General features: G+C 43.6%; 1 protein-coding gene across 4 annotated transcripts in view; it reads left to right on the top strand.

Moving 5' to 3' along the window:
- The first annotated feature begins 2,561 nt into the window (after positions 1-2,561).
- Positions 2,562-23,412, top strand: part of TLCD4 (TLC domain containing 4) — a 70,602-nt gene continuing 49,751 nt past the window's right edge. Inside the window, exon 1 of one of the 4 annotated variants that reach the window (XM_070367633.1) lies at positions 2,562-2,708. The gene's annotated coding sequence lies outside the window, so the exon portion shown is untranslated. Of the gene's footprint in view, positions 2,709-2,771; positions 2,894-2,945; positions 3,240-3,335; positions 3,694-23,412 lie in introns of those variants that run through there. The other 3 variants (XM_070367632.1, XM_070367630.1, XM_070367631.1) reach the window with 3 other exon arrangements.

Below are 23,412 nucleotides of genomic sequence, written 5' to 3'. Positions count from 1 at the left end.
TTTTCAAACAGTCAAGCCCTCTAAAAATTTACCTTCCATGCACCCCTTCTGAGTAAGTGACTGGAGTCTGTGCTTTAGCAATGTAAGAGAATAAACAACAAGTCATGTATTTGGGCATTAGAAGATAATGTTGATGGCATTTGATAGATGTGTAGAAGCACATGGGTAAAATTCAGGTTAGATTAGATACATTTTTTAAATGTGAAAAAACAAAGCATTTAACTCCAGAAAAAGCAAGAGGTTTTCAAGAAAGCATTATCCTGGTACCTTACTTGATTCAGCAATACCCTGTATTGACCAGTATATTTTCAAGATGATATAAACCTTAATTACTGACTCGAATGAGAGTTGTGATGTGTCTATGTTAGAAGGAAAGTTGGGGACAAAGTGAGTGGTGGTGTGGATAGGAGCTAAAAATCCTCAAATATATGACAAGAAGTCAATAACTAAAGTCTAAAACTGAAAATCAAGAAACCTGGGTATAGGTTTATCATTTAGGAAATGTAGAACACCTAGCAGGTTGTGTGGAAATGGGGTGAAGCGAGGTGTTCTAAGGGGGTGAAGCTAGGTGGTGGAGAAGCTGGTTAGGGGACTGATAGAACTCTTGGGTATTTTTTGTTTAAAGCCTTTAAGAACCACTTGAATTTTCACTTAAATGTATTACTTTCATTAAAAACAAAAATTCAAACAAAGTAAGACATATATATATATAATGGGAAGAAAATTTCATAAAATAAGAGAAACAAAAAGAATACAAGACAGAATCTCATCCACCCAGAGATAACCACTCTTAATATCCTGAAATAGTTTCTTCTTGAAAAATTCTGAAAAAGAAATGAAAGTACAAAAAACCTTACACAAAAGTCTTAATACACTAAAACTACCAATTAAGAGAAAACCTGTAGGTGGGAATAGTCATTACTGACTAACTCAACTTTTCTGATCAAAATGTTTGGTGCCATTTGGTTTTATCTTCACTAACAGAGCAGAATGGAGAATTGAGGAAGTCTCCCCCAAAGTACTTTTGCTTTAATTATCTTGTTATTTCAGGAAGAAACAGCCTTTGGTCTCAGTTTTCCAAACAATTGGCTCTAATTAGAAGTTTAGGAATTTTTGGAAACAAATTTATCAGGAAAATTTATCTGAAAAGAATTTCAGTATTATTTATTTTTCTTTTTTTTTTCAGTGTGGATGGATAATTTCATTTCTCGGAACTGTTTCTTGGAACTGTTTCAGTGAACAAAAATATAAAATGTGCAATCCAGCTTTGCAACCTCATATTCAAAATGCAGAAAAACTTCAGGGTGGTAAAGACAGAATTTGGGGGAACTGTCCTTGAAAAAAATAGTATTGGTTAAAAAAAAAGTTAAGAATAGCAATTAAAGATCTAAATGTAAATAGTGAAATGGATATTTTTGAAGAAATTAAGCTGCATTAAAACTTTGAGGAAAACTAGTTAATGTATTCTTCTACCTCCTGAAGGTCATTGAGTTTTAATTAGTTTAAAAGCTTAAAAATTCAACTAGTATTTACTGAATTCCTCTCATATCTCAGGCCTTGTCGTTGATGTATTCACTTACATGCTCTCTATAAACAATCCTGCAGATTTGATGATGCATCAGTAGAGGCTTAACATGAAGGAGTATGGGGGGACTAGAGGATACTGGATTTCTGCAGGTTTAGATGGCGTTGGCTCCTGCTATGGTGTTAGAGAATATGCATATCAAAGATAATCATGGTGTGTTTATCAGGAAAGGGCAGAGCAACTGTCATGTCACTGAAGACAAGCACAGGACAGAGTCTGGAGGAGTAGTGTTAATGCAGATTCCTGAGATGATAGGTGTCCTCTGTACTGGCAGGGCTGATCGCACAGGTGTGCACAACCATCCTGCCTGTGGATAGTTATGAAATACCCGTGTGCGTATGGGGCAAAAAAAGTCGTCAAGGGCTGTGCACATTGTGAAACAACTGTGACGGGACACGTTGTAGTCAAAGGGCATTGGTGCGCGGGTGTGTCCCTAGAGCCTTAGAGAGAAAAGGTGAAATGTGTACTGGGGGCCTGCAAGATCTTCCCTGTTTGACTGCAGGGCAGGTTTCTGTCTTTTCTATGTCAGTCTGCAGTCCATTTAGCTAGACACTTCAGAGGTGTCTATGAATTATTATCCCGATTATACTAAAAGATGAAGAAATTGCGCCTCAGTGAGGCTCTTTCTAAAAAAATGTATTTGTGATTTTTTTTGGTGTGCAAATTATAACAACCAGAATGTATTTATTATTGTTTTATTCAAAACAATTTTATCGTGTTGATCCAGGACACTTGGAAGTTTCTGAGGCCATATTTAGCAAATCAGAAGAGCTACTGTTTATTGGCAAACTTCTCAGTTAGCTCCCCCTAGAATTCCAAATCCTACTTCCCTGCCCTGACAGCAGAGGGACTCCGCATGGAGGAGGTGTTTTTCTTGGATTCCAGAGGAGGCGGCTTCCAAAGCACTGGCCTTTTCCACAAACGCCCCCTACCCAGTTTGGAACGCACCTGCAGCCCCAAACGGAAACGGCGAGGAACGCGACGTGGCAGGAAAATCAGCAATTGCCCTTTCACCTCCTTTCTGATCGTCAAACCATGGGCTTCATTCACGCAGAATCTGGACAACTAAAGCAGAACATAAATTTATAATCTGAAAACAATGTTGGTTAAGTGGCGAGCCCAGGTACTGACCGCTGCGAGAACGGACTCAGACCGTAGCCCCACTTGCTAGTTCTGTTACTTGCTTCGGAAAGACGCGGAACCGAACACTGTTTCAAGCGAGGTGTGCTCTTGCAGAATCCCATCGCAGCCCGCCTCGCGTGCTCCCGTTTTGAGCTCTTTCCGGGACCCAAGTTCCATCACCCAAAGGTCGGCCCCACCGCCCGCCTCGGGGCCCCGCCCTCTTTGGCCGGGGGTCGGAGTCGCGGGGAGCCGTAGCCGTAGCCCGAGCGCCGCGGCCCCTTTAAGGAGACGCTCTGCGGTAACTCGAGCCCGCAGTCCGGGCGGCCGCGGCGGCAGCAGTAGCCTCCGCTGCTGTTCCAGCGGCCCGGAGCCCAAGGCTCCCCTGGCTCCCGCCGAGCATCTCGCGGGACGGCTCTGGCCGGCGCCAGCCCTCGGGCCGGGCCGGATGACCAGGCTCCTGTAACCACCCGCCGCCCACTCCCGGCCCGGCTCACTGCCGCCCGCGCGCGAGTCGCCCCGGGACCCGGCACAGGTGACGCGGTTTGGAGAGGGTTCGGAAGGAGGGCGGGCTCGCTTTGCCCAGCGGCTCTCCGCGTCGCGGAGCGCAGCCCGCGGGAGGGGCTCCGCGGCTTCCCGCCCCCGGCCTAGTGAGGCCGAGGGCTCAGGCGCCCGGAGGCTGGGTGGGAGTCCCCCGCGCAGGAGGCGGCCGGGGGTTCCAGGGAGGGCTCCAGCAGGTGTGTGCGACCGGCGCAGCATCATCCCGGCGCGGCGGGCCGCTCTGGGCACAGATGGTGTCCCCGGGCCCGCGGCCCCCGCGTCGCCCGGACGCCCCGCGTTCCAGTCGCGTTTCCCGGGCGGTGTGATTTGGGCTGCTTGGGGCTGCCTGGCGGTGCCTTGGGGTCTCAGCTCAAAGGGGCAGGTGTTTGGGCATCCATGGAAAGCTTTCTTGTTAGAGGCCAGTACACGAGATCAGGTGCATCAAGTAGGTAAGTCTCCCCGGACTCTCACCTCCCCGCTACTAAATAAAACAAGAAGCTTTCATTTACCCTTGCAGTTCTCAAGTGGGTCCCATTTTTAGTCAGCGAGTGCTGAAGAGTCTAGTGGGAGAGGGACTGGGGTCAAAGTCAGAGGGAGAAATTGGTTTCTATTTCCAGCTCTACCATTATATCCCGGAGCAAGTTTATTAAACTAAGTGCCTCCGTTTACCCAGCTATGAAATGGGACCCGAAATGCTAGCATTTTCCTATGGCCCTTCGTGAAGGCACTTTAAGTTGTCTATGTTCATGAAAGGGTCGCTGTTGATGGCCAGTGTTTTCTTAGTTGTACACATTCTAAGTGTGAATGTAGTACACATTTTTATACGAAATTATAAAATTATCCTTAAAGAGTGATCTTTGATAATGTTTAAATGAATCTGATTCCAGTTTGGGGACAAGTTGGAAGAGTCTGTGAGGATGTTATGAGTCGGTATGTGAAGTAGGGGGAAAAAAAAACCCGTCACTTTAATAAAATCTTCACCCAGTCATAAATGGAGCTGAGAAAAATGGATCTTAGATTGTGTGTTTTAAGTGAGATACTGCTGTGTGAGCCCAGCAGGGTATAGTTTGGAATGCAGCCTCATCTTTATGTAGCCAGTTAAGATAATATATTACAGAATCCCAGTCCCTTTTTAACTGAGCTGTGTGAAGTAGAGAATTTTCTCCTTGTTTATCTGTCCTTAAATTGGTGAAACTGTATTAGAAAAGCAGACTCTTGCAACACTAGAAAATTTGCAAGATTCCTTTGAGGAAGCATGGATTTTAGTTTACTTGCATCCTCCCTCCTGTGCTGTAAGGTGATCCTGAGGTTAGTATATTTTGAGCCTGCTTTATTTCTCCTTACCCCTGCAACTCCTTTTTGCCACATTACCTCCCTCCAGAGTTTGAATCCTTATTGTGTGATCTTGCACACCTAAGGGCAGATGCTGCAAACCATGCTGCTCAGTCAGTAGTGATTTTTTACACTGTTTAACTTTCTGTTCTTGTTCCTTTCACCCTTAGCCTTCTTTATCTTGCTGGAAAGAAAAATGACTCTTTGCAACTCAAGCTGTATGCTTAGCAGTCCCTAGGAATGGCAGGGATCAAGGGGCTGAAACTTTATAGTAAGTTCCTAAAAAGCAAGTCTTCCACGTAGACCCTAGAATGTGGATTCAAGAGTTTGGCCTGTCTTTTCTTTGATTTTCTAAAATCTCCATCCGAGAGAGATTCATTTGATGAGCAAGATAAACAGAGGCCTCGGGCAGGGAGCCATCAGAAATCTAATTCAGGACTAGATTGATTCAGAGCTTCTTCAGCTAGGAGTAGGGGAGGAGGAAGGGACGATTTGGGAGGGGCTGGAGGGCCCACCCTCCCCAAAACCAGGTGACCAGAGAGATGGTAAGGGAGCTCTGGATTCCTGACTGAGAAATGGGAAAAGGGCCGGGTCACGGAGAGGGGGTTGTGGGGCAGCAAGGAGAATTCTGGAATGTGCCCTAGATGTGACTTACCCTTTCTCCCTTTCACTTTGCGAGTGTTTCTTGCCCTTCCAAGCCTAGCACAGCTGTCCTGCAGTTCTCAGACCTGTTCACCCCCTCCCTTGGTGCTCAAACTGACGTCCCACATGTATGATCCTCCCTCAAAGCTGGCCTTGCATGTGGGAAAGGAAACCGAGCAGTTTGCTTCACAAGAAACCTTCAGACCTCAGTGTCTCTGTGCACCCTTCTTCTCAAACGAATGTCCCACATCCTACAGATGAAGGACTCATCTGGCTTTGTTATCTCTTGGAAGGCTATAAAGTGGGATACCTAGTTTGATTGAGAAAAGTAAACTGGATGATCTACAGGAGGATTACAGAGAATGAGTTTTTCTGTCGAGGAAGATAATGCGTGAATTGTCTCTGTGAGAACTGTGGGCACTTGGACAAGAGAGGGCAGGCCCAGGGTGGCGTTGTGCTGGACAGCTTGTGCCCTCGCCCTTGAGAGAGGAAAGGAGGCCCACGCTCCCACGGTCACCTGGTGATGCTTTCTCTCCTTCCATTTGCTTTGTGAGAGGAAGAAGATAGCAACATGGAGGTGGGCTAGCCATCTGTTCTCAAGGATGGGAGACAGACTTTAATTCAACAGGAGGAGTGAGCTGTAGTCACCTGGCATTGGTATCAGGCACTGTATGTGTTACACCAGGGAACACATTACATCAGGAAAGTGAGGTTACTTTTGTAAGAAAATCTAAGGTTATTTCAAGAGTGACTTTGGTGATGTTTTTTTCCTCATTGGAGATGAAAGGTAGCATACAAAGAAATGGAGTCCTGCTGCTCTGGGTTTGTTATTCATAGTGAAACAGTTGGAGATATTGCTAGCAGATCCCAGACCTGAAAAGAGGGCCTAGAATACCAAAGGTGTGTGTGAACATTGGTCTGATCAAGGAGAAGGCAGTCCCTGGCTGGATGAGAAGGAGCTTGTGAGTCACTGTAAAAGGCCAAGGTTTGTGCAAACAGCCGATGAAGAAGACAGCTGGCAGTCTGTTCAGAGCTTGGGGCCGGCATGGAGAAAGCAGTCGCAGCGGGCCCAGCAGCAAGGGGGTGGGGTCTGACTAGATGGACAAAGGCTTGTTTCAGGCATTTTTGGATTACAACACAGTACAAAATGAGCAGTACAATTTTCACATTGACTTAGGACATGAGTAAGTATATGTGTATGTGAAACAGGTTTCATGAAGCAATATGTACCCTTACTGAGTATTGCTTCTATTTTCGTTTCTATTTCTACTCTATTTCTGTTTCTATTCTGTGTCCTGAAAAACTCATCAACTATTATTGGATCACAGTCCACTATTTGGAAACCATTTGTCTAATGGATGGAAGAACAGGATTTCCCAGGTGCCACTAGTGGTAAAGAATCTGCCTGCCAGTGCAGGAGATGCAAGAGACACAGGTTTGATCCTTGGGCTGGGAAGATCCCATGGAATAGGAAATGGCAACCCTCTCCAGTATTCTTGCCTGGAAAATTCCATGGAGTCAGTCAGGCACAACTGAGCAACTGAGCACACGTTTCTGTTTCTATTCTGTGTTCTGAAAAACTCATTAACTATTAATGGATCACAGTCCACTATTTGGAAACCATTTGTCTAATGGATGGAAAAGCAGGTTGCAGTGGAGTGGGCAGGGCATTGGGCTTGGAGATACTAGAGAGGGTAGGGATGTATAGACGTGGTTGGGAGATCTCTGGACCAGAAGGATACAGGGGGAGTATGGGAGCTCATCTCTATCTGATAGACACCAGACTCATGTTAATGGAGGGCAGCTGGATGGGAAGGTGCAAAAGTAGAACTTCATACCAGTTCTGTCTGCTTCAAAGCAAAACAACTGGTTCTAAGGGAAAAGGAAGTGTGGAAGGAGTAAACTAAGATTTGAAAGTAGTGTCTTTAGATCAGTATGTTTCTCTCCTTAGGTTAAATAAGAAGGCAAATGGACTCAGAACAAGTTGGCTGATGGACTAGGTCACTTTCATCAGCTGGATAGGGAGCAAAGGGCCTCGCAGTGTGTAGTGGGTGGGTGGTTAGGCAGCTTTGGGAAGTTCTTACAGAAGCAGTGGATAGATGTGTTGTTTCAAAACCCCATTTGCTGATCAAACTCCTTAGGAAGTGGCTGCTTGCCTCACAGCAAGTTGGAGAAGTATTCTCATTGCATTTTATAAAAGGGTTAGATTATAAGACTTCCTTTGACATCTATTTCAAGATCTACAATCAAACTGGGATCATTTTCACAGTCTTTGGGATTGCCAAAAAAGCTTTTGGCGAAATAGGTGAGCCAGCACCTTGGAGCTATTTCCACTAGCTCTGCCCTGGTGTTTAATCAAGGGCAGAAGTGATCTGCATGCCTTGGATTTCCTTTTTATAATAATTAACATTTGACTCCAACACCTAACGCCCTCACCAGTGGACAAATACAAAGCCAGGAGGAAGACGTACATAGGTATCAGAGATCAGCCGAGTCGCTTGCTTACTGCTTGCTTTTATCATCTACACTCTGGCCTAGTTGAATCCTTGCTTTCACCCCTCTCTGCCTTGTTTGATTTTCTTACCTTGTTGTTTAGTTGCTAAGTCATGTTTGATTTTTTTGCGACCCCATGGACTGTAGCCCACCAGGCTCCTCTGTCTGTGGGATTTCCCAGGCAAGAATACTGGTGTAGAGTGGGTTGCCATTTCCTTCTCCAGGGGATTCTTCCTGACCCAAGGATCAAACCCATTGATCTCCTGCATTGGCCAGCGGATTCTCTACCACTGAACCACCAGGGACGACCCTTTCCTCCCTTAGTTGATGTTTTCAGTGTCTGACTTCAGCTCTTCTCAGCTTTCTGCTATCTGTCTAATGCTTTCAACCTTGGTTTCTCTGACATCATCTGTGAGGTACAGACATATAGTCTCTACCTGACTGTTCCCATGGAGCCCAGGCTTGGAGTTCACATTGGATCCAGGCCTGGGCTATGTTAGTGTTCACTGTGACCTGCCATGGTCACTTTAGAAGTAACTGGTACATCGGTAGATTTATGCTTGTGGGACTTTGATTTAACTTTAAAATTTGGGGGACATAGAGAAACTATCTTCGTCAAGTTAATTTATTTAAAAGCCTTTCTCCAAATAGGCTTTTAAAAAACCTTTAAAAAGTACAGTTTGAAGGTATAGAAGACCTCTTGTTTGGCAGGTATTTATTTAGTGGAAGAGGAGGAAGAAGGAATTTTCATTTGATAAAAAATTTAGAACAAATTAAAAACCCCTCTTTACAAAGTGTTTCATTTTTAGGGACATATTTCCCCATACTCATGTTACTCAGTTAACATGGTTTTCCCTAATACATGTGAAAATATTGAACCAATTATGAATTTAAGTGCTCTATAATTTGTTACATGCTATTTTGTTGTTGTTGTTTAGTGGCCAAGTCATGTCTGACTCTTTCGACCCCATGGACTGTAGCCCACCAGGTTCCTCTGTCCATGGGATTTCCCAGGGAAGAATACTGGAGTGGATTGTCACTTCCTTCTCTAGGGGATCTTCCCGACACAGGGATCGAACCCAGTCTCCTGCATTGGCAGTTGGATTCTTTACCACTGAGCCACCAGGAAACCCCACATGCTGTTTAAAGGACTTATAAATTCTACAGCTATGTTCTGATGGAGAAAGATTTCTTGCCTTTTTGTATTTTGACAACCTGTATGGGTGTTACTGAACAGATCAATTTCTTATATACTTTGTGCAGAAATCCAGGGCAAGATAAAGTCTACAGGGAGGAAGGCCCCCGTTGCAGGAAGGGGAGGCCTGGCTGCTTGCAGCAAAGGGAGCGTTTTGGGAGTATCCCAGTTTGGTATCTCGCAACAAACTCTTAAGACATTAGGCATTTTGAGAATTTGAGAGTGCATTGTAGCCTCAAGTCTCTAAATGTTTTATTCAGTGTTTTTAATTTTTAAATCACAAGAGTGATACTTGCACATTATTAAAAAATTACAATCAGCGTTCCAGAGAATGAAAGTTCATTTCTTCCCCCCTCCCCCAGCTCTTATCCCACCCGCATTTTGCCTCCAGCCTCAGCCAGTTATCAGTTTGCAGGGTGTAGCTCTTCAGGCCTTCTTTCTGTACAAATACCAGAATGTGCCCAGCTATCTATTTTATGAAAATGTATCATTTCGCAACAGCTTACCATTCCTTTACACTTTGTAGTATGCGACGGACCTTCTTTTTTACCCTCCTGTTCATTTCAGGGTCTGTATAACTTGGAATAGTGTCTTGTGCGTGTGTATTTAACCATGTCCCTATCATTGGACCTTGAGGTTGCTTCTGATAACTAATGCTAAAGTAAACTGTTATATGTGCATCCCTTCACACTCATGTGAATTTGTTCTGAGGATAAAGGATAAAATCATAAGTATATTGCTTGTTTCATAATTCAGGTAACATAATGCTATCAAAATGTACATATTCTGCTATTTAATTCCCCAAATATTTATTGAACAGTAAAAGCACAACACTAGACACCATAGGGATTTTAAAGTGGGGCAACGCTCAGCACTTACTTACAAGAGCTCGCTCTCTCTAGAGTGGGGGGATTAGGCATACACACTGATTATTATGTCTTTAATTATATCCCACCCTGTTCCAAAATGACTAGGGAAGGCTTACAAAGATGTACACAATACGACAAGATAAAGTGAACTTAGGATAAGTAAGAAAAATAAGTGAAAGGAAAATAAGATGGAGGTATGAATGAGGCTGGCAAATGTACTTTGAAGTGCTGTTCTATTCTTCCTGAAAGTTCTGGCCATCAGATTTCCAGCAACCAAAGAGAAGAGGCCAACAATCCAGAATAAGCTCTAAGGTGTCCAGAAGAGAAACCAGATTGGAGAAGCCCATCTATTCCTAATTCGAGGAGGTGAAAGAAATTTCTCCTTTGGATTTGCGTTAAGAAAATGCTGCACTTGCAGCGGCCAGCCTACTCAACCGCATTCCTGGTATCTTACAATAAAACCTAGCGCCCTTGCTTTATGATGTCTTTCATATCATGTTCCTCCGTTCTGGCCAGGGCTGTTATGCTTTAGCACTGCCAGTGAAAAGTCATTAGGGTGAGGTGTAAGTTCATGGGTTTAATCCAGAAATAGCTTTAAGAGGATACATGTCCAATGAAAACAGCCATCCGATATTGTTCTTGGACAGTTTTTTTTTTTTTTTTTCCTGCAAAGTAGTAGAGGATATATAATCTTAGTGGAAGTTCTAAATGTAGTGGAATTTTAGTAGAACTCACTTACCCAAGAATACTAGGCTTGCAAGTTACAAAGCAAGAAGTGAGATGTTTTCGATGACACGGATGTATTTGAACCATGACAAAGATGGAAGAAAAAGTTTTTCTTTAAAACAAAAAAGAGCAAAACTCTGCACTTGGTCCATGCAGGAAGGATGGTAATTTGCTCACTGATCAGCTCCACAAATTAGAAAGGGCAGAGCTACAGTTCCAAGAATCCTTGAGAGCATCACCAAGCTTAGCATTGTTAATAGGTTGCAGAATGAATGTTTCTGGCAGTAGAGAACTACAAGCTGGGGTCGCTTGATCCTATTTTGTAAAGCTGGGGAAAGTTCAACTTTCCTGAACCACCTGGATCTGAGCTTCCATAACCTCAATCACTTAAGCCTGGTCTCATGAACAGTGACCCAGAACAGTTCTTTGTTACCAAGTCTATGGGCCAAGCTTAGGTATTTTATAGGACTTACTTCTGTATTTAAACATGAGGTTTGTAATAAATGTTAAACTTGAATTCACCTGAAGCCACATCAGATTTGTTTTGCACATCATCAACTCTCTGATCTGTGAAATGGTTCAAAGAAACACATCAATGCATTTAGATTTTTTGACTACCTGAGAGTGTCAGATCAGATACTGAGTCAGATAAGTACCATGTTTATTGGAAAAAAGTGCAATTGGGAGCAATTTGAGGCAACAGCAGTGTTATGGCAGGAAGTAAGAAGAGAAACCACTCTCAAAGTACCGTGGGTAGGGATTAAGTGGCTCTTAGGTAACAGGACAAAGGTCCACTTAGAGAATTTAGTAATTCCTTGGTTGTCTTCTCATTGAAGCCACCAAATTCCCTAATCAGGTCATAGGTGTAGACAAACCTCAGGGTCCCTAGGTTAAGGGAAGGGGGAAATGATCACGTTGCTTAAGATACAGAATATCCTGTCCCTGTGTGACTTGGTGCCGTCAGAGAGATAGTTGTAAACATTTCCAGTTAGGAAAGAGTGGTAGTAATAAATGATATCCTTTATTGAGAGGTGTTTTGATCTATTGCTAAATAGCTAGCCACTCCCAAACCTAAGACAGTTTCTTTCTTCTGATTCTGGTTGGTGGTTGAGCAGTTACTCTGTTGGTTATAGGTTCATTAGTGTGTCTGCATTCAGCTGAAGGGTCAGTTGGGCTGGAAGGTCCAGAGTGGACCTACCAGCATGGCTGGTAGTTGGTATTGCATATTGGCTGTCAGCTGGGCAGCCTCAGTTCTCCACATGACCTCTAATCCTCCAGTAGGCCAGACAGGTTTCTTTACACGGCAGTCTCTGGGCAACTCTCCAGGACAGTGAAAGGCAGATGCTACAAGGTCTTTGGCGGCTTCCCTAGACTCTGGAACCCTCTCCTCTACTGTATCTGTCATCAGGTGCCAAGGCCAACTCACATTCACAGGGGACAGAGACAAGGACAATATACCTGTGAATGATGGGATGGTAATGCCACATTACAAAGGAATTTATGATCATTAAATGACTTGCTGCAAGTGGCTGCATATGCCAAGCACTGTGGGAGGCATGTTTAACTCATTTCATTTCTGCCACATAACTGTCTTGCACCTTTGGCACTCTTATCCCCATTTTATAGATCTTGCAGGTCATAGTCTTCTTGCCCAAGACCACTTGATGAATATTAGGATTAGGATTTGATTCTAGCTCTCTCTCAGTTCAGTTCAGTCACTCAGTCGTGTCTGACTCTTTGTGACCCCATGGACTGCAGCATGCTGGGCTTCCTTGTCCATCACCAACTCCAGGAGCTTGCCCAAACTCATATCCATCGAGTCAGTTATGCCATCCAACCATCTCATCTTCTGTCATCCCCTTCTATTCCTGCCTTCAATCTTTCCCAGCATCAGGATCTTTTCAAATGAGTCAGCTCTTTGCATCAGGTGGCCAAAGTATTGGAGTTTCAGCTTCAGCATCAGTTCTTCCAATGAATATTCAGGACTGATTTCCTTTAGGATTGACTGGTTGGATCTCCTTGCTGTCCAGGGGACTATCAAGAGTCTTCTCCAACACCACAGTTCAAAAGCATCAATTCTTTGGTGCTCAGCCTTCACTGTGGTCCAAATCTCACATCCATACATGACTACTGGAAAAACCATAGCTTTGACTAGATGGACCTTTGTTGGCAAAGTAATGTCTCTGCTTTTTAATATGCTGTCTAGGTTGCTCATAGCTTTCCTTCCAAGGAGCAAGCATCTTTTAATTTTGTGGCTTCAGTCAACATCTGCAGTGATTTTGGAGCCCAAGAAAATAAAGTCTGTCACTGTTTCCATTGTCTCCCTATCTATTTGCCTTCAAGTGATGGGACTGGATGCCATGATCTTAGTTTTCTGAATGTTGAGTTTTAAGCCAACTTTTTCAGTCTCCTCTTTCACTTTCATCAAGAGGCTCTTCAGTTCCTCTTCACTGTCTGCCAGAAGGGTGGCATCATCTACGTATCTGAGGTTATTGATATTTCTTCCAGCAGTCTTGTACTTCATCCAACCCAGCATTTTGCATGATGTAATCTGCACAGAAGTTAAATAAGCAGGGTGACAATATATAGCCTTGATGTACTTCTTTCCCAATTTGGAACCAGTGTGTTGTTGCATGTCCAGTTCTTGCTGTTGCTTCTTAACCTGTATACAGATTTCTTAGGAGGCAGGTGGGGTGATCCGGTATTCCCATCTCTTTAATTTGGCTCGAGAACTCAACAGGTGGGAGAAATTTGCCCAGTTGTTCTTCAACATCTCAAACCGATTTAATACAATCTCCTTTTTTCCTGTGGAGAGCAGGCAAGAGAAAAATAGAAGACAAACAGGCAGGCAGGCAAAGCCCTGCCACAGTCCCTTTCTTGCATCTTGAGCCCTTCCTCGGGGGTAATCAGGTGGATAATTTGGAGGTGAGAAGGCCCTCCCTGTCTCCTTAGATTCTGAAGTTCTAGGTTGCTTGGCAGGTGTCCCAGTGATTTCTTTTCTTTCTTTCTTTCTTCTTTTTTTGAAAAGAACAAAACACAGTTGGAAAACTTGCTCTGTCCAGCTTTTCCTGGATTTCCTAGTGTTGGCAGGAAGCCAGTAGTTGTCCCAAGCCAAGAGGTTCCTGCTGTGATCCCTCCAGGAAAGAAAGAGTGGAAATCTGAAAATGAGCACATCAGAAGCCGGGAGAGATGGGATGCAGAACCGCCTCTTCTCCCAGAGTCCCCCAGGTTATGTGGGCCCACCTGGTCCCTGCTTCACCTACAGAGCCTCTCATTCACACAGACCCCATCTAAGGCTCAGGGAGTGCATTGTGTTTGAAATGTTGAGTTCCTTAAAGATGGGTCCTCAAATTCCAACCCCTTACTTTTTGCTTGCATCAGATGCTATATTAGTGTGATCTTCTAATTGTTTCTGTCTTCTGGCTTAAGGCATTCTGGTTTATCCAAAATCTAGTGGCTGTGGTTGGAACTTATAAGTTTAAAAGGCAGACTTCTTTATGAAAGTTTTTGAGTGGAGTAAGATGCTAGGAAGCAACATTTATCAAATAATTGTGCCATCTATGCACTGAGCCTTAAGACCCTGGAAAATATACTCTTGAATTGCCCAAGGAAAGTATTCTTCAGTGGGTTGGGAGCTGGAAAAGAAGGCCTTTTTTGTATTACAGCCTCACTTCTTGTTAGGCATTATAAAAACAAATCCCAAGCCAGGAGTCAATGTAAAATGAAATAAAAATGTTTGAATAAGAACAACAGAGAAGTTGTCATGACATAGATTACCCTGAATGTTTTGCCTGGCAGTGGGTGGCTCTTATAGCCAGTTTTGGGGAACAATTTAGCCTTCTTCTGGCCCTAACACTCTGTGATTGTAATTATTACATATAATCTTGGGGGTAATAAAGGTCAGTTAGAAATGTATGGACATGTAGCCTTACATATTTCATCCTTTGTTTTCATTAAACAATCTATATTCAAAAAACAAAAACCTGTTTCAGGGGATTAACCATAGCCAAGCTCTGTAACAGCAGAATAAAACAGTTTCTCTTTAACTTGAATTCTATTATATGTTCTAGGAAGAGAAAGAGTTGTAAGTATAGGAAAAATGTAAAGGATACCCTTATTCAAAGTTTAGGGTCTTAACTGACAGGGAAGAACTATGGAGCAATCTTTTCTATAGTAATGAGCAATTCCTTCTTAAATCTTAAGTAACATCATATCCTCGAAAAGGAGTGTAACTTATAGGGTTCTTTAGCCTTTTCTGGTTTAGTCTTCATTTCTTTTCACTTGCTTCAGTTTAAAAAGGGATACCATGAATATTGGAGGATTTATAGAAATTAGGTTGACATTTATGCAGCTGGGGTTTTAGACTTTTCCAGTGCTAATGGTTCTTAAACTTGAGCTCAGAAGAAAAAAAAAAAAGAAGTAGATTCTCCTACCTTTTTTTTCATATAGTTCTTAATGCAGAATTAGCAATAATAACAAAACAATAACAAAAGCAGTGACTGCAGTTAGCCAAAAGCTATGTACACATTTGATTAGATGCTCAAATTTTTACATGAATGAAAAGTCAAAAGTGGGTAGTGGGTAGTAGATAAGTTATTCTTTACCAAGTGGCTTTAATGTCTCTGGTTAATTATTGACATTTCGTGAGCACTGAGAAAGATGATTGCAATGTTCCAGCCATATGAAAATGCAAATCAAACCAGAATGGGTGGGGAGCAGGTGTTTCTTTGGTAGGATTTTTATTTGTTTGGTCTGGTGAATATCTCATTTTTTATTGTCATGTGTTCATTTACAGATGACTTACAGTTTGTTAATAGAGACTTTTAAAACACTTTTACATGTTAGGGCTGCTGCTGCTGCTGCTAAGTCGCTTCAGTCGTGTCCGACTCTGTGCGACCCCATAGACGGCAGCCCACCAGGCTCTGCCGTCCCTGGGATTCTCCAGGCAAGAACACTGGAGTGGGTTGCCATTGCCTTCTCCATTGTGTGAAAGTGAAAAGTGAAAGTGAAGTCGCTCAGTCGCGTCCAACTCGTAGCGACCCCATGGACTGCAGCCTATCAGGCTCCTCCATCCATGGGATTTTCAAGGCAAGAGTACTGGAGTGGCTTGCCATTGCCTTCTCCGATATTAGGGCTACTGATAGATAAATTGATAAATAAGTACTTCTGTAATTGGAAAGAATATGAAAACACAGTGCAGATTACAGTTAAATGTACTCTTGAAAACTTGAGAACACATGTCACACCTTGGTTGGAATAGACACCAAATATCATACTGTTGTGGTGTGAATGTTTGTGACTCCCCCACCAAAATTCTTGTGTTGAAATCCTAACCATCAAAGTGGTGGTAATAGTAGGTGGAGTCTTTAGGGGTAATTAGGTCATGAGGGTTGATCCCTCATGAATGGGATTAGTACGCTTTTAAAAGAGATACCACAGAGCTTCCTCGCCCCTTCCATCACATGAACTCTGTGACCTAGAAGAGGGCCCTTCTCCAATCATGCTGGTACCCTGATATCACACTTCTCACCCCCCAGAACTGTGGGCAATAAACATATGGTATTTTAAAGTCTCTCAGTCTGTAGTGTTTTGTGATAGCAGCACAAATAGACTAAGGCACATGCTCAATATTAGTTTGTTTTGTAGTGTTGGTACTCTTATTTTGGATGTTTGGAGGTGAGGATCCTTTTGCAGTCAGTATGTGTTCATGCTATAACACTGCTGCTGCTAAGTCGCTTCAGTCATGTCCGACTCTGTGCGACCCCAGAGACAGCAGCCCACCAGGCTCCCCCATCCCTGGGATTCCCCAGGTAAGAACACTGGAATGGGTTACCATTTCCTTCTCCAATGCATGAAAGTGAAAAGTGAAAGAGAAGTTGCTCAGTCGTGTCCGACTCTTAGCGACCCCATGGACTGCAGCCTACCAGGCTCCTCCGCCCATTGGATTTTCCAGGCAAGAGGACTGGAGTGGGTTGCCATTGCCTTCTGCGCTATAACACTAAGGTTGTCAATTTAGAAAATTCTTATTTCCAGTGTTCTGATTGTACTGGCAAAATGAGGGACCTGTAACTTTGCATTTTACAATGCAAAGCACATGTAAGAATATGAATGAATGTTGTTATCATTATTATATTTCATAGACATTTGTTGAGTGCATCCTGTGTGGCATGGCACTGTGTTAGATAAGAGGACACCATGGTGGGGGGAAATGTTCATGTTTCCCACCCTCATGGGGCTCATATTCCACTGGGAGAGATGTTCATTTAAATTGCATCTGTAAAAGAGAGGGATGTGATGCCATGCAAGCAGACAAGGGGGGGTTTGCTCCAACAAGGCTTCCCTGAGGAAGTGAGGATTGACCTGAGCCTTATTGTGGCAGTGGAGGGGCAGGGTGGGAGTGGGAAGGTAGGCTATGCAGAGGCCTTGAGGCTGGAGGGAACATGGCATCTTTAAGGGACAGAAAGAAGGCCACGTCGGCTGAGGAGGGAAGCAAGTGAGGGTAAGTGCCTCTTGAAGCTGGGGAGAGCAGAGCCCTCATCAGAGGACTGGGTGCCCAGTGAATGTTTTAGGTTGGGGGTATGTGAGGAAGTGTATGAACAGAGACAGCTTTTAAAACTAATTCCCCTGGGGTCCTCCAATCTGTCTTCCACCCTAAGGAGACCAATTTGGAGACAGTCCAGAAAAGTGGTGATAACAGGTTGAGAAAAATGGGTGTTTGTGAAAGTTATTTAGGAAGGGAAAGGATATGGTGGCTTAGTAGGATGGTGTGGAAATCAAGTTATCAGGGATGATTCCTAGGTTTCTGGCTGTCAAATGGGAATGTATGGTGGTACCATTCACAGAAGAAATGAAGAACCTAGAGGAGGAGCAAGTTTGGAGATCAGGCCCTGAGTGGGGTTTGAAAAGCTCTGTGGTATTAACAGCCAGGCAGTTATGTCAGGAGCTCAGAGGGCGACCTAGGGTGGAGTTTAAACTTGAGGTTTTTCTGCATATAAGTGGTAACCAAAGCCACAGGTATAGGTGAAATCAAGTAGAAGAGAGGCAGGGACTGAAACTTAGGGGATTCTATTACTTAGTTTCTGGGCAGAAGAAGTGTGGTGTCTAAAAACAGGGAAGGAGAAAGTGTTTCAAGGAGAAAGTGGCCCATAGCGTCTAATGCTGCAGAGGTGTCAGGGGAAACAGAGGCCACACGCAGAAGCCGTTGCTGATGTTAGCAGAACTGTTTCAGGGGAGTAACGAGGGTGGGAACGAGAACGAAGAGTAGAGAGTTGAGGAATGGCGATATTTACAAACCTTTCTAGAACTTTGTCCTTAGGAAGAGGAAAGGGGAAAGGTTAAGAGATTACACTGGAAAAGAGGAGAATGAAGAAGAGGTGGTGGGTTTATTGAGTTTGTTTTTTTCTGGGAACTTGAGCCTGTTTAAAAACCAATAGCAGGGGCTTTTTTCCCTGGGGGTCTAGGTGTTAAGCCTCTGCCTGCCAATGCAGGGAACACGAGTGCAATCCCTGGTCCAGGAAGATCCCACATGCTGTGGAGCAGCTAAACCCATGTGCTGCGACTATTGAACCCCATGCACCTAGACCCTATGTTCTACAAGAAGCCACTGCAATGAGAAGCCCACACACCACAGCTAGAGAGAGCCCCTAGGCAGCAATGACCACCCAGTGCAGCCAAAAATAAGTAACTAGCTAAATAAAATAAAATCTTTTTTAAGAAACCAATAGTTGAAGAGAGAATAGAGGATAATGGGAAAAAAAGTTTCCCAAGAAGACCAGAGAGGATGGCCTCACTCGCACAGGTGAGAGAGGTGGCCTTGAGAAGGGAGGAGAGATGGGTAGTTTGAATGGTTGATGTTTGGCCAAAAAGTTCATTCAGGTTTTTCCATAAGATGCTGTGGGAAAACCTGAATGACATTTTTCGCCAACCCAGCGTGACAACATACTTTTTATATGTTGTCTTCTATTCTTCTGTGAAGTAGGATGGGTATTTGTTGAAAATGAGGCTGTATGGCTGGAGGTTTGAAAAGAGGAGGGGCAGTTTGGAAAATTAATTGTGCATAAAAGGATTGGTTGGCAAGGGCAATGCATTGGAAGGGCAGAGCAGGATGGAGAGCTGTTTGATCTCTCTGTAGTTTCACACTCACCAGCCTCAGTCTTCTCTGTTATATGACTTTTTCCAACAGTGCTCTGATTGTTTGGGGCTTGTCACTGTGTAAATTGTTGGACATATCCACCGTTGGAGTTTTGCCGGCTCTTGGCAATAGAAAGGGAATGTGGGATGTTAGAAAGACTTATTGAAATGATGGGCTCTAGGATCTAAGCCGATTAAAGAGGGGCATAAACAGAGGAAAGGGCTAGTGGATTGAGGAACAGCTGAGAGGTCAATGACCTTGAGAATGTTGTCATACTAAGCACACTTGAAGGAAAGTTCAACAAAGAATTCTTGAAATATTATTTTGGAGGCAGAAAAGTGATGGATAAGAGATGACAAACAAATGAGTGAAGTCCCATTCCAAATGAAGATTAAGAGACATACTGTATATCACAGGGAACTCTGCTCAATGTTATGTGGCAGCCTGGATTGCAGGGGAGTTTGGGGGAGAATGGATACATGTGTACGTATGGCTGAGTTGCTGTTGTACACCTGAAACTATCACAACATTGTCAATCAGCTGTACTCAAACACAAAATAAGAGGTTGAAAGAAAAGATTAAGGGATTGAGTTGTTAAGGAAACTGGGTCTTCTACATAGGAAGTCACTCAGGATGATGGTGGGGTTTCCCAGGTGGCTGAGTGGTAAAGAACCCACCTGCCAATGCAGGAGACTGAAGAAACATGGGTTCCATCCCTGGGTCGGGAAGATCCCCTGCAGCAGGAAATGGCAACCCACTCCAGTGTTCTTGCCTGGAAAATCCCATGGACAGAGGAGCCTGGAAGGCTGCAATCTGTAGGGTTGCAAAGAGTCAGACTGAATGACTAAGCATGCATACACACCGGATGATGGCAGGGCTTGAGGATGTAAGTGAACCAGGACCAAAGTTTTTGAATGGGGGAAATGTTCAGGAGGTTGGAATATGATATCACTACGGAGTGGGAGAGAGTGTGAATGGAAGGACCTAACACCCTGGTTGTCTGTGGGAGGTGAGAGAAGGGAGGAGAGAGGCTTGAAGTGAACCATGAGGAGTAAAGAGGATGTGGGGTCACTCCTGACCCTGATGGATGAGGGCCTGGGCCAGCTGAAAGGATGCAGAAGAAGACGGTGTCTTCAGAGCAGGCAGAGGAGAGGCCATTGAGAGAGCACTGTTTTCTGGGTGTAGGCCTTCACTTTTAGGGGGCTTGTGGAAGCATGTGGGAGGTGGAGGGGCGATGGGCTGGGTCAGGTGACCAGAAGGAACATTGGAGCATGACAGTGGATAGTCCAGTGGAGGCTAGATTTCTACAGTGGGGCCACCTGCGTTTTGAGTGTTGACTAATGTAAAGGGGATGAGTTAGAGAAAAGAGCCCAGTGGTCAGAAACTGGTCTTATTTCCCTTGGCTGGAGTGATGACAGACCCAGGAGATGGACAGTAGTGGAAGCGTAAACAGTACTCTAGTGTGCAGCACATGCCAAGTACTGTTCTAAGCACCGAGCGTTCCGTGGTTTATTCCCCATGTCAGATTAATCCTGTCCTTATCTCCACTTTCCAGATGAAGACACTGAAATGCAGGTAAGGCAAGGCAAGTGACTCGTCCCAGGTCGCACAGCCAACAAGTGGTGGAAGTGAGGCTCAGACTCAAGTCTGTGACAGGACCTGTGTGCTTCCCACCGGGTAGTACATGACTGCTGTTTTTTTATGCACGTAATTTTGATTTTGTAAAACATAAGTGATAGACTGTTGAGAAGCTAATACAAAATTAACCTTTTAGATGCCAATTCAGTCCTAGAATTCCAGAATCTTACTTTTAAGTTCTTTAAAATTTAGGCTTGTGAACCAACCTTGTGGTCATTTTACCATTTCCATGATGATATTTGTGTGTGTGTTCAGTCATGTCTGACTCCTTGTGACCCCATGGACTACAGCCCGCCAGGCTACTCTGTCCATGAAATTTTCCAGGAAAAATACTGGAGTGGGTTGCCATTTCCTTCTCCAGGGGACCTTCCCAACCCAGGGATTGAACCCACGTCTCTTGCGTCTCCTGCATTGCACTTACCACTATGGCACCTGATGGATGCTTGGGTACTTCTAAATTGTTAGAAGATGCTTCCTTCAGTTAAGGTGAGCTCGTCCCTTTCTGTAATTTTTGCACATATGGGTCATCTGGAGTAGCGCAGAGTAAGTTCTCTCTTTTACTTTTCTATGTGACACTTCTTTAGATGTTCGCAGAATGCCCTTCAGTCCTCTCTAAATAATCTTGTTTCTAAGCTGACATCTCTCAGCCCTTCAACTCTTTATGATATGATATGTTTTCTAAAAATCACATCTTAGTTACACTGCTCTAAAGGTACTTTGATATGTTGTTAATTCAGAGTAAAATAGGGCTGATATTTCTTGATCTAACTCTCTGATTATAAATGGTTCTAAAGTTTGTTTTTGTTATTAGTGTCTTCATTACATTATTATTTCTCATTGGTTTGTGCAAGTTAAAATGGTAAGATTTCCTCCATGTGTATTTGTGTGTATTATGTCACTATTATTCTAAGTCCTATACTTGGGTATTACCTTTTAAAAATGTATTCCTGTTTTTCTGATTGGGATTATTATTTCAGCTTCTGAAGATAATTTTGAAACCAGAATCTGTTAACTAATTATATTAGCTATCTTTCCCAGCTCTGTGTTATAAGCAGAGTGAGTAAACATATAAATATTTATAAAATATTTCTGAAAGAGATCAAAAAGAGAGAACCTTATGTGATAGCAGGAGATATTTCTCAAGTCTCCTTCAGATCACTGAACTTCATGCTGGTTCTAGTTTTGCAACTAACTCTGGAATTACTTGTTAATCAGCCACAATTTTTGTGTTGTTCATAAGGCTCTCAAGAAAAATTGTCAGAACTTCCCTGGAATCACGTTGCTATTCATTTGGTATTCTTCAGTCTCCCAGGACTTGGCAGTTAACTGTGGGAGTAAGAGATAAGGAGTCCGGGATGAGAGAGCTGCTCTAGATTGAAGGTGGAGAGGTGTCATGGTTGATAATGTCCTTCTCTGAGATCTGGAACCCTGGGGGAAGGACTGGAATGGGTTTAAGTTCTGCTTTGGGCCATGTAGATGCTGGGGGTCTCCAGGATGCTCCTATGGAGCCATTGAGAGGGTAGCTGACCATCCAGGACTGGTTCCTTGGGAGATAGTGGGGTTTGGTTGTACACAGTGTAAGCCATGTTGAAAGTGTGGGGCATACACCCCTGCAGAATCCATAGTGTGCAGAGAAGAGCTTCTGGGTTGGGGTGAGGGGAGGTGGTAAACATTGCCATCATCAGAAGTTCACACTTGAGAGCCTACATTTTTTGGTGAATTGGGAAGAAACCTCATCTATTGCAAGACAGGGAGAACAGGAGGTTTGAGAGCAATCAATGTTTGGAATCAGTGTGGGAAATAGGAAAGGGAACTTACTAGAAATGGGAAAAGGACTGCTAAGCATGTGTAGAATGTTCTTCCCAGCTTCCTCCTTCCTTGTTGCCCTTAAAGACAACCACACAAGGCCTTTCCCCCTGGTTTTAAGGATTTTTACTGCTAATCAGTACAGCAGTGGTTTTATCTGGAAGTTGTATCAGAGAATGAAGGAGTGTGGTATGTATGTGTATTACAGATTGGAGGTGACATTGGTGATTCCAGCATACTCCCTAAGGAATTCTTTGTGTTACAGTGGGATAATGAACATGGGGAATTGAGAGCAGCTGTTGCATTTCCAGGTAGTTCGTTCTAGAGTCAGCTGGTGTAACTGAATCTTTTTGGGCTTCAGCCTTAAAGCGTCTTGTTGGGATTTTAGTAGAAGAGAAGATATTCTCTTGGTTTACCCTGAGTACCACTGGATATCTCCTCACTGTTTACATATCACATCTGCTGGGTATTTATTCCCTGGAAAGCAAAGAGTGCCCCCTGAGCACCATGCATTTACCTCTTTGTGTGGGGATGATCAGTCTGTTGCTTACCTGCTGGCCCATGAGCATGTCTCCCATTTTGTATTTGGAGTTGCATCACAGTGCCTGGCGCAGAGTGGACTCATAACAGGTGTTGGGTGAACTGTTGGCCAAAGACTGAATCAGCCTGGCCAAGATGTTTCTAGTGGTCCTGCCTCTGGGAGTCCTCTTCCTGGAATTCTCACAAGTTGATGGTTGAGAGGCCTTCTCCAAACCTTTTCATGGTTTTCTCTACCAAGAAACCAACTTGAATTAAAATTTATGGAACTATCTTAGGAGAAAAAGTACAAAGATCTCTGTATCCAGGAAGCCTCTGGAAGAGTTTCTTTGGTGTCCATAATTCCTGTGAAGCAAGATGGGCTAATTAAAGTTCATGTCTAGACACGCCTCTTGTAAATTGCCACAGAAATATTTCCTGTTCTAGGATAGCTTGTTGCTCTGTTATAGGATAGCTCTGTTCTACCAGCTATTTGCCACATGTAAAGGTGTAGGAACCACGTCTAATACTTTTCTGCTTTTACTGTGTGTTCCTCTACTGAATAACCACTGAACTCTAAAAGGTCTTTAATCTGTGTCAGTGATGAGCATTATTTGGTTTTATCCATTTTTACCATTTTCTTGCCAGATTCAGTGAATGAACAGAGACAGTTGCTTCCTACTGGAAACGTTGGTTTCCTGGGGAATTTTTTTAATTCCTTAAATTAGTCCTTGACTTGGCATGACTGATGAAGCAAGCACCTGCTTAATAAGAAGCAAAGCTGGGAGTTGAACAATTTAATTAGCTTCTGTCTTTGAGC

The sequence above is a fragment of the Bos mutus genome, chromosome 3 (assembly GCF_027580195.1).
Source record: "Bos mutus isolate GX-2022 chromosome 3, NWIPB_WYAK_1.1, whole genome shotgun sequence".
In the NCBI taxonomy this organism is placed as follows: Eukaryota; Metazoa; Chordata; class Mammalia; order Artiodactyla; family Bovidae; genus Bos; species Bos mutus.
The sequence above is the reverse complement of the archived record's forward strand: the minus strand, read 5'-3'. Positions and strand labels throughout refer to the sequence as shown.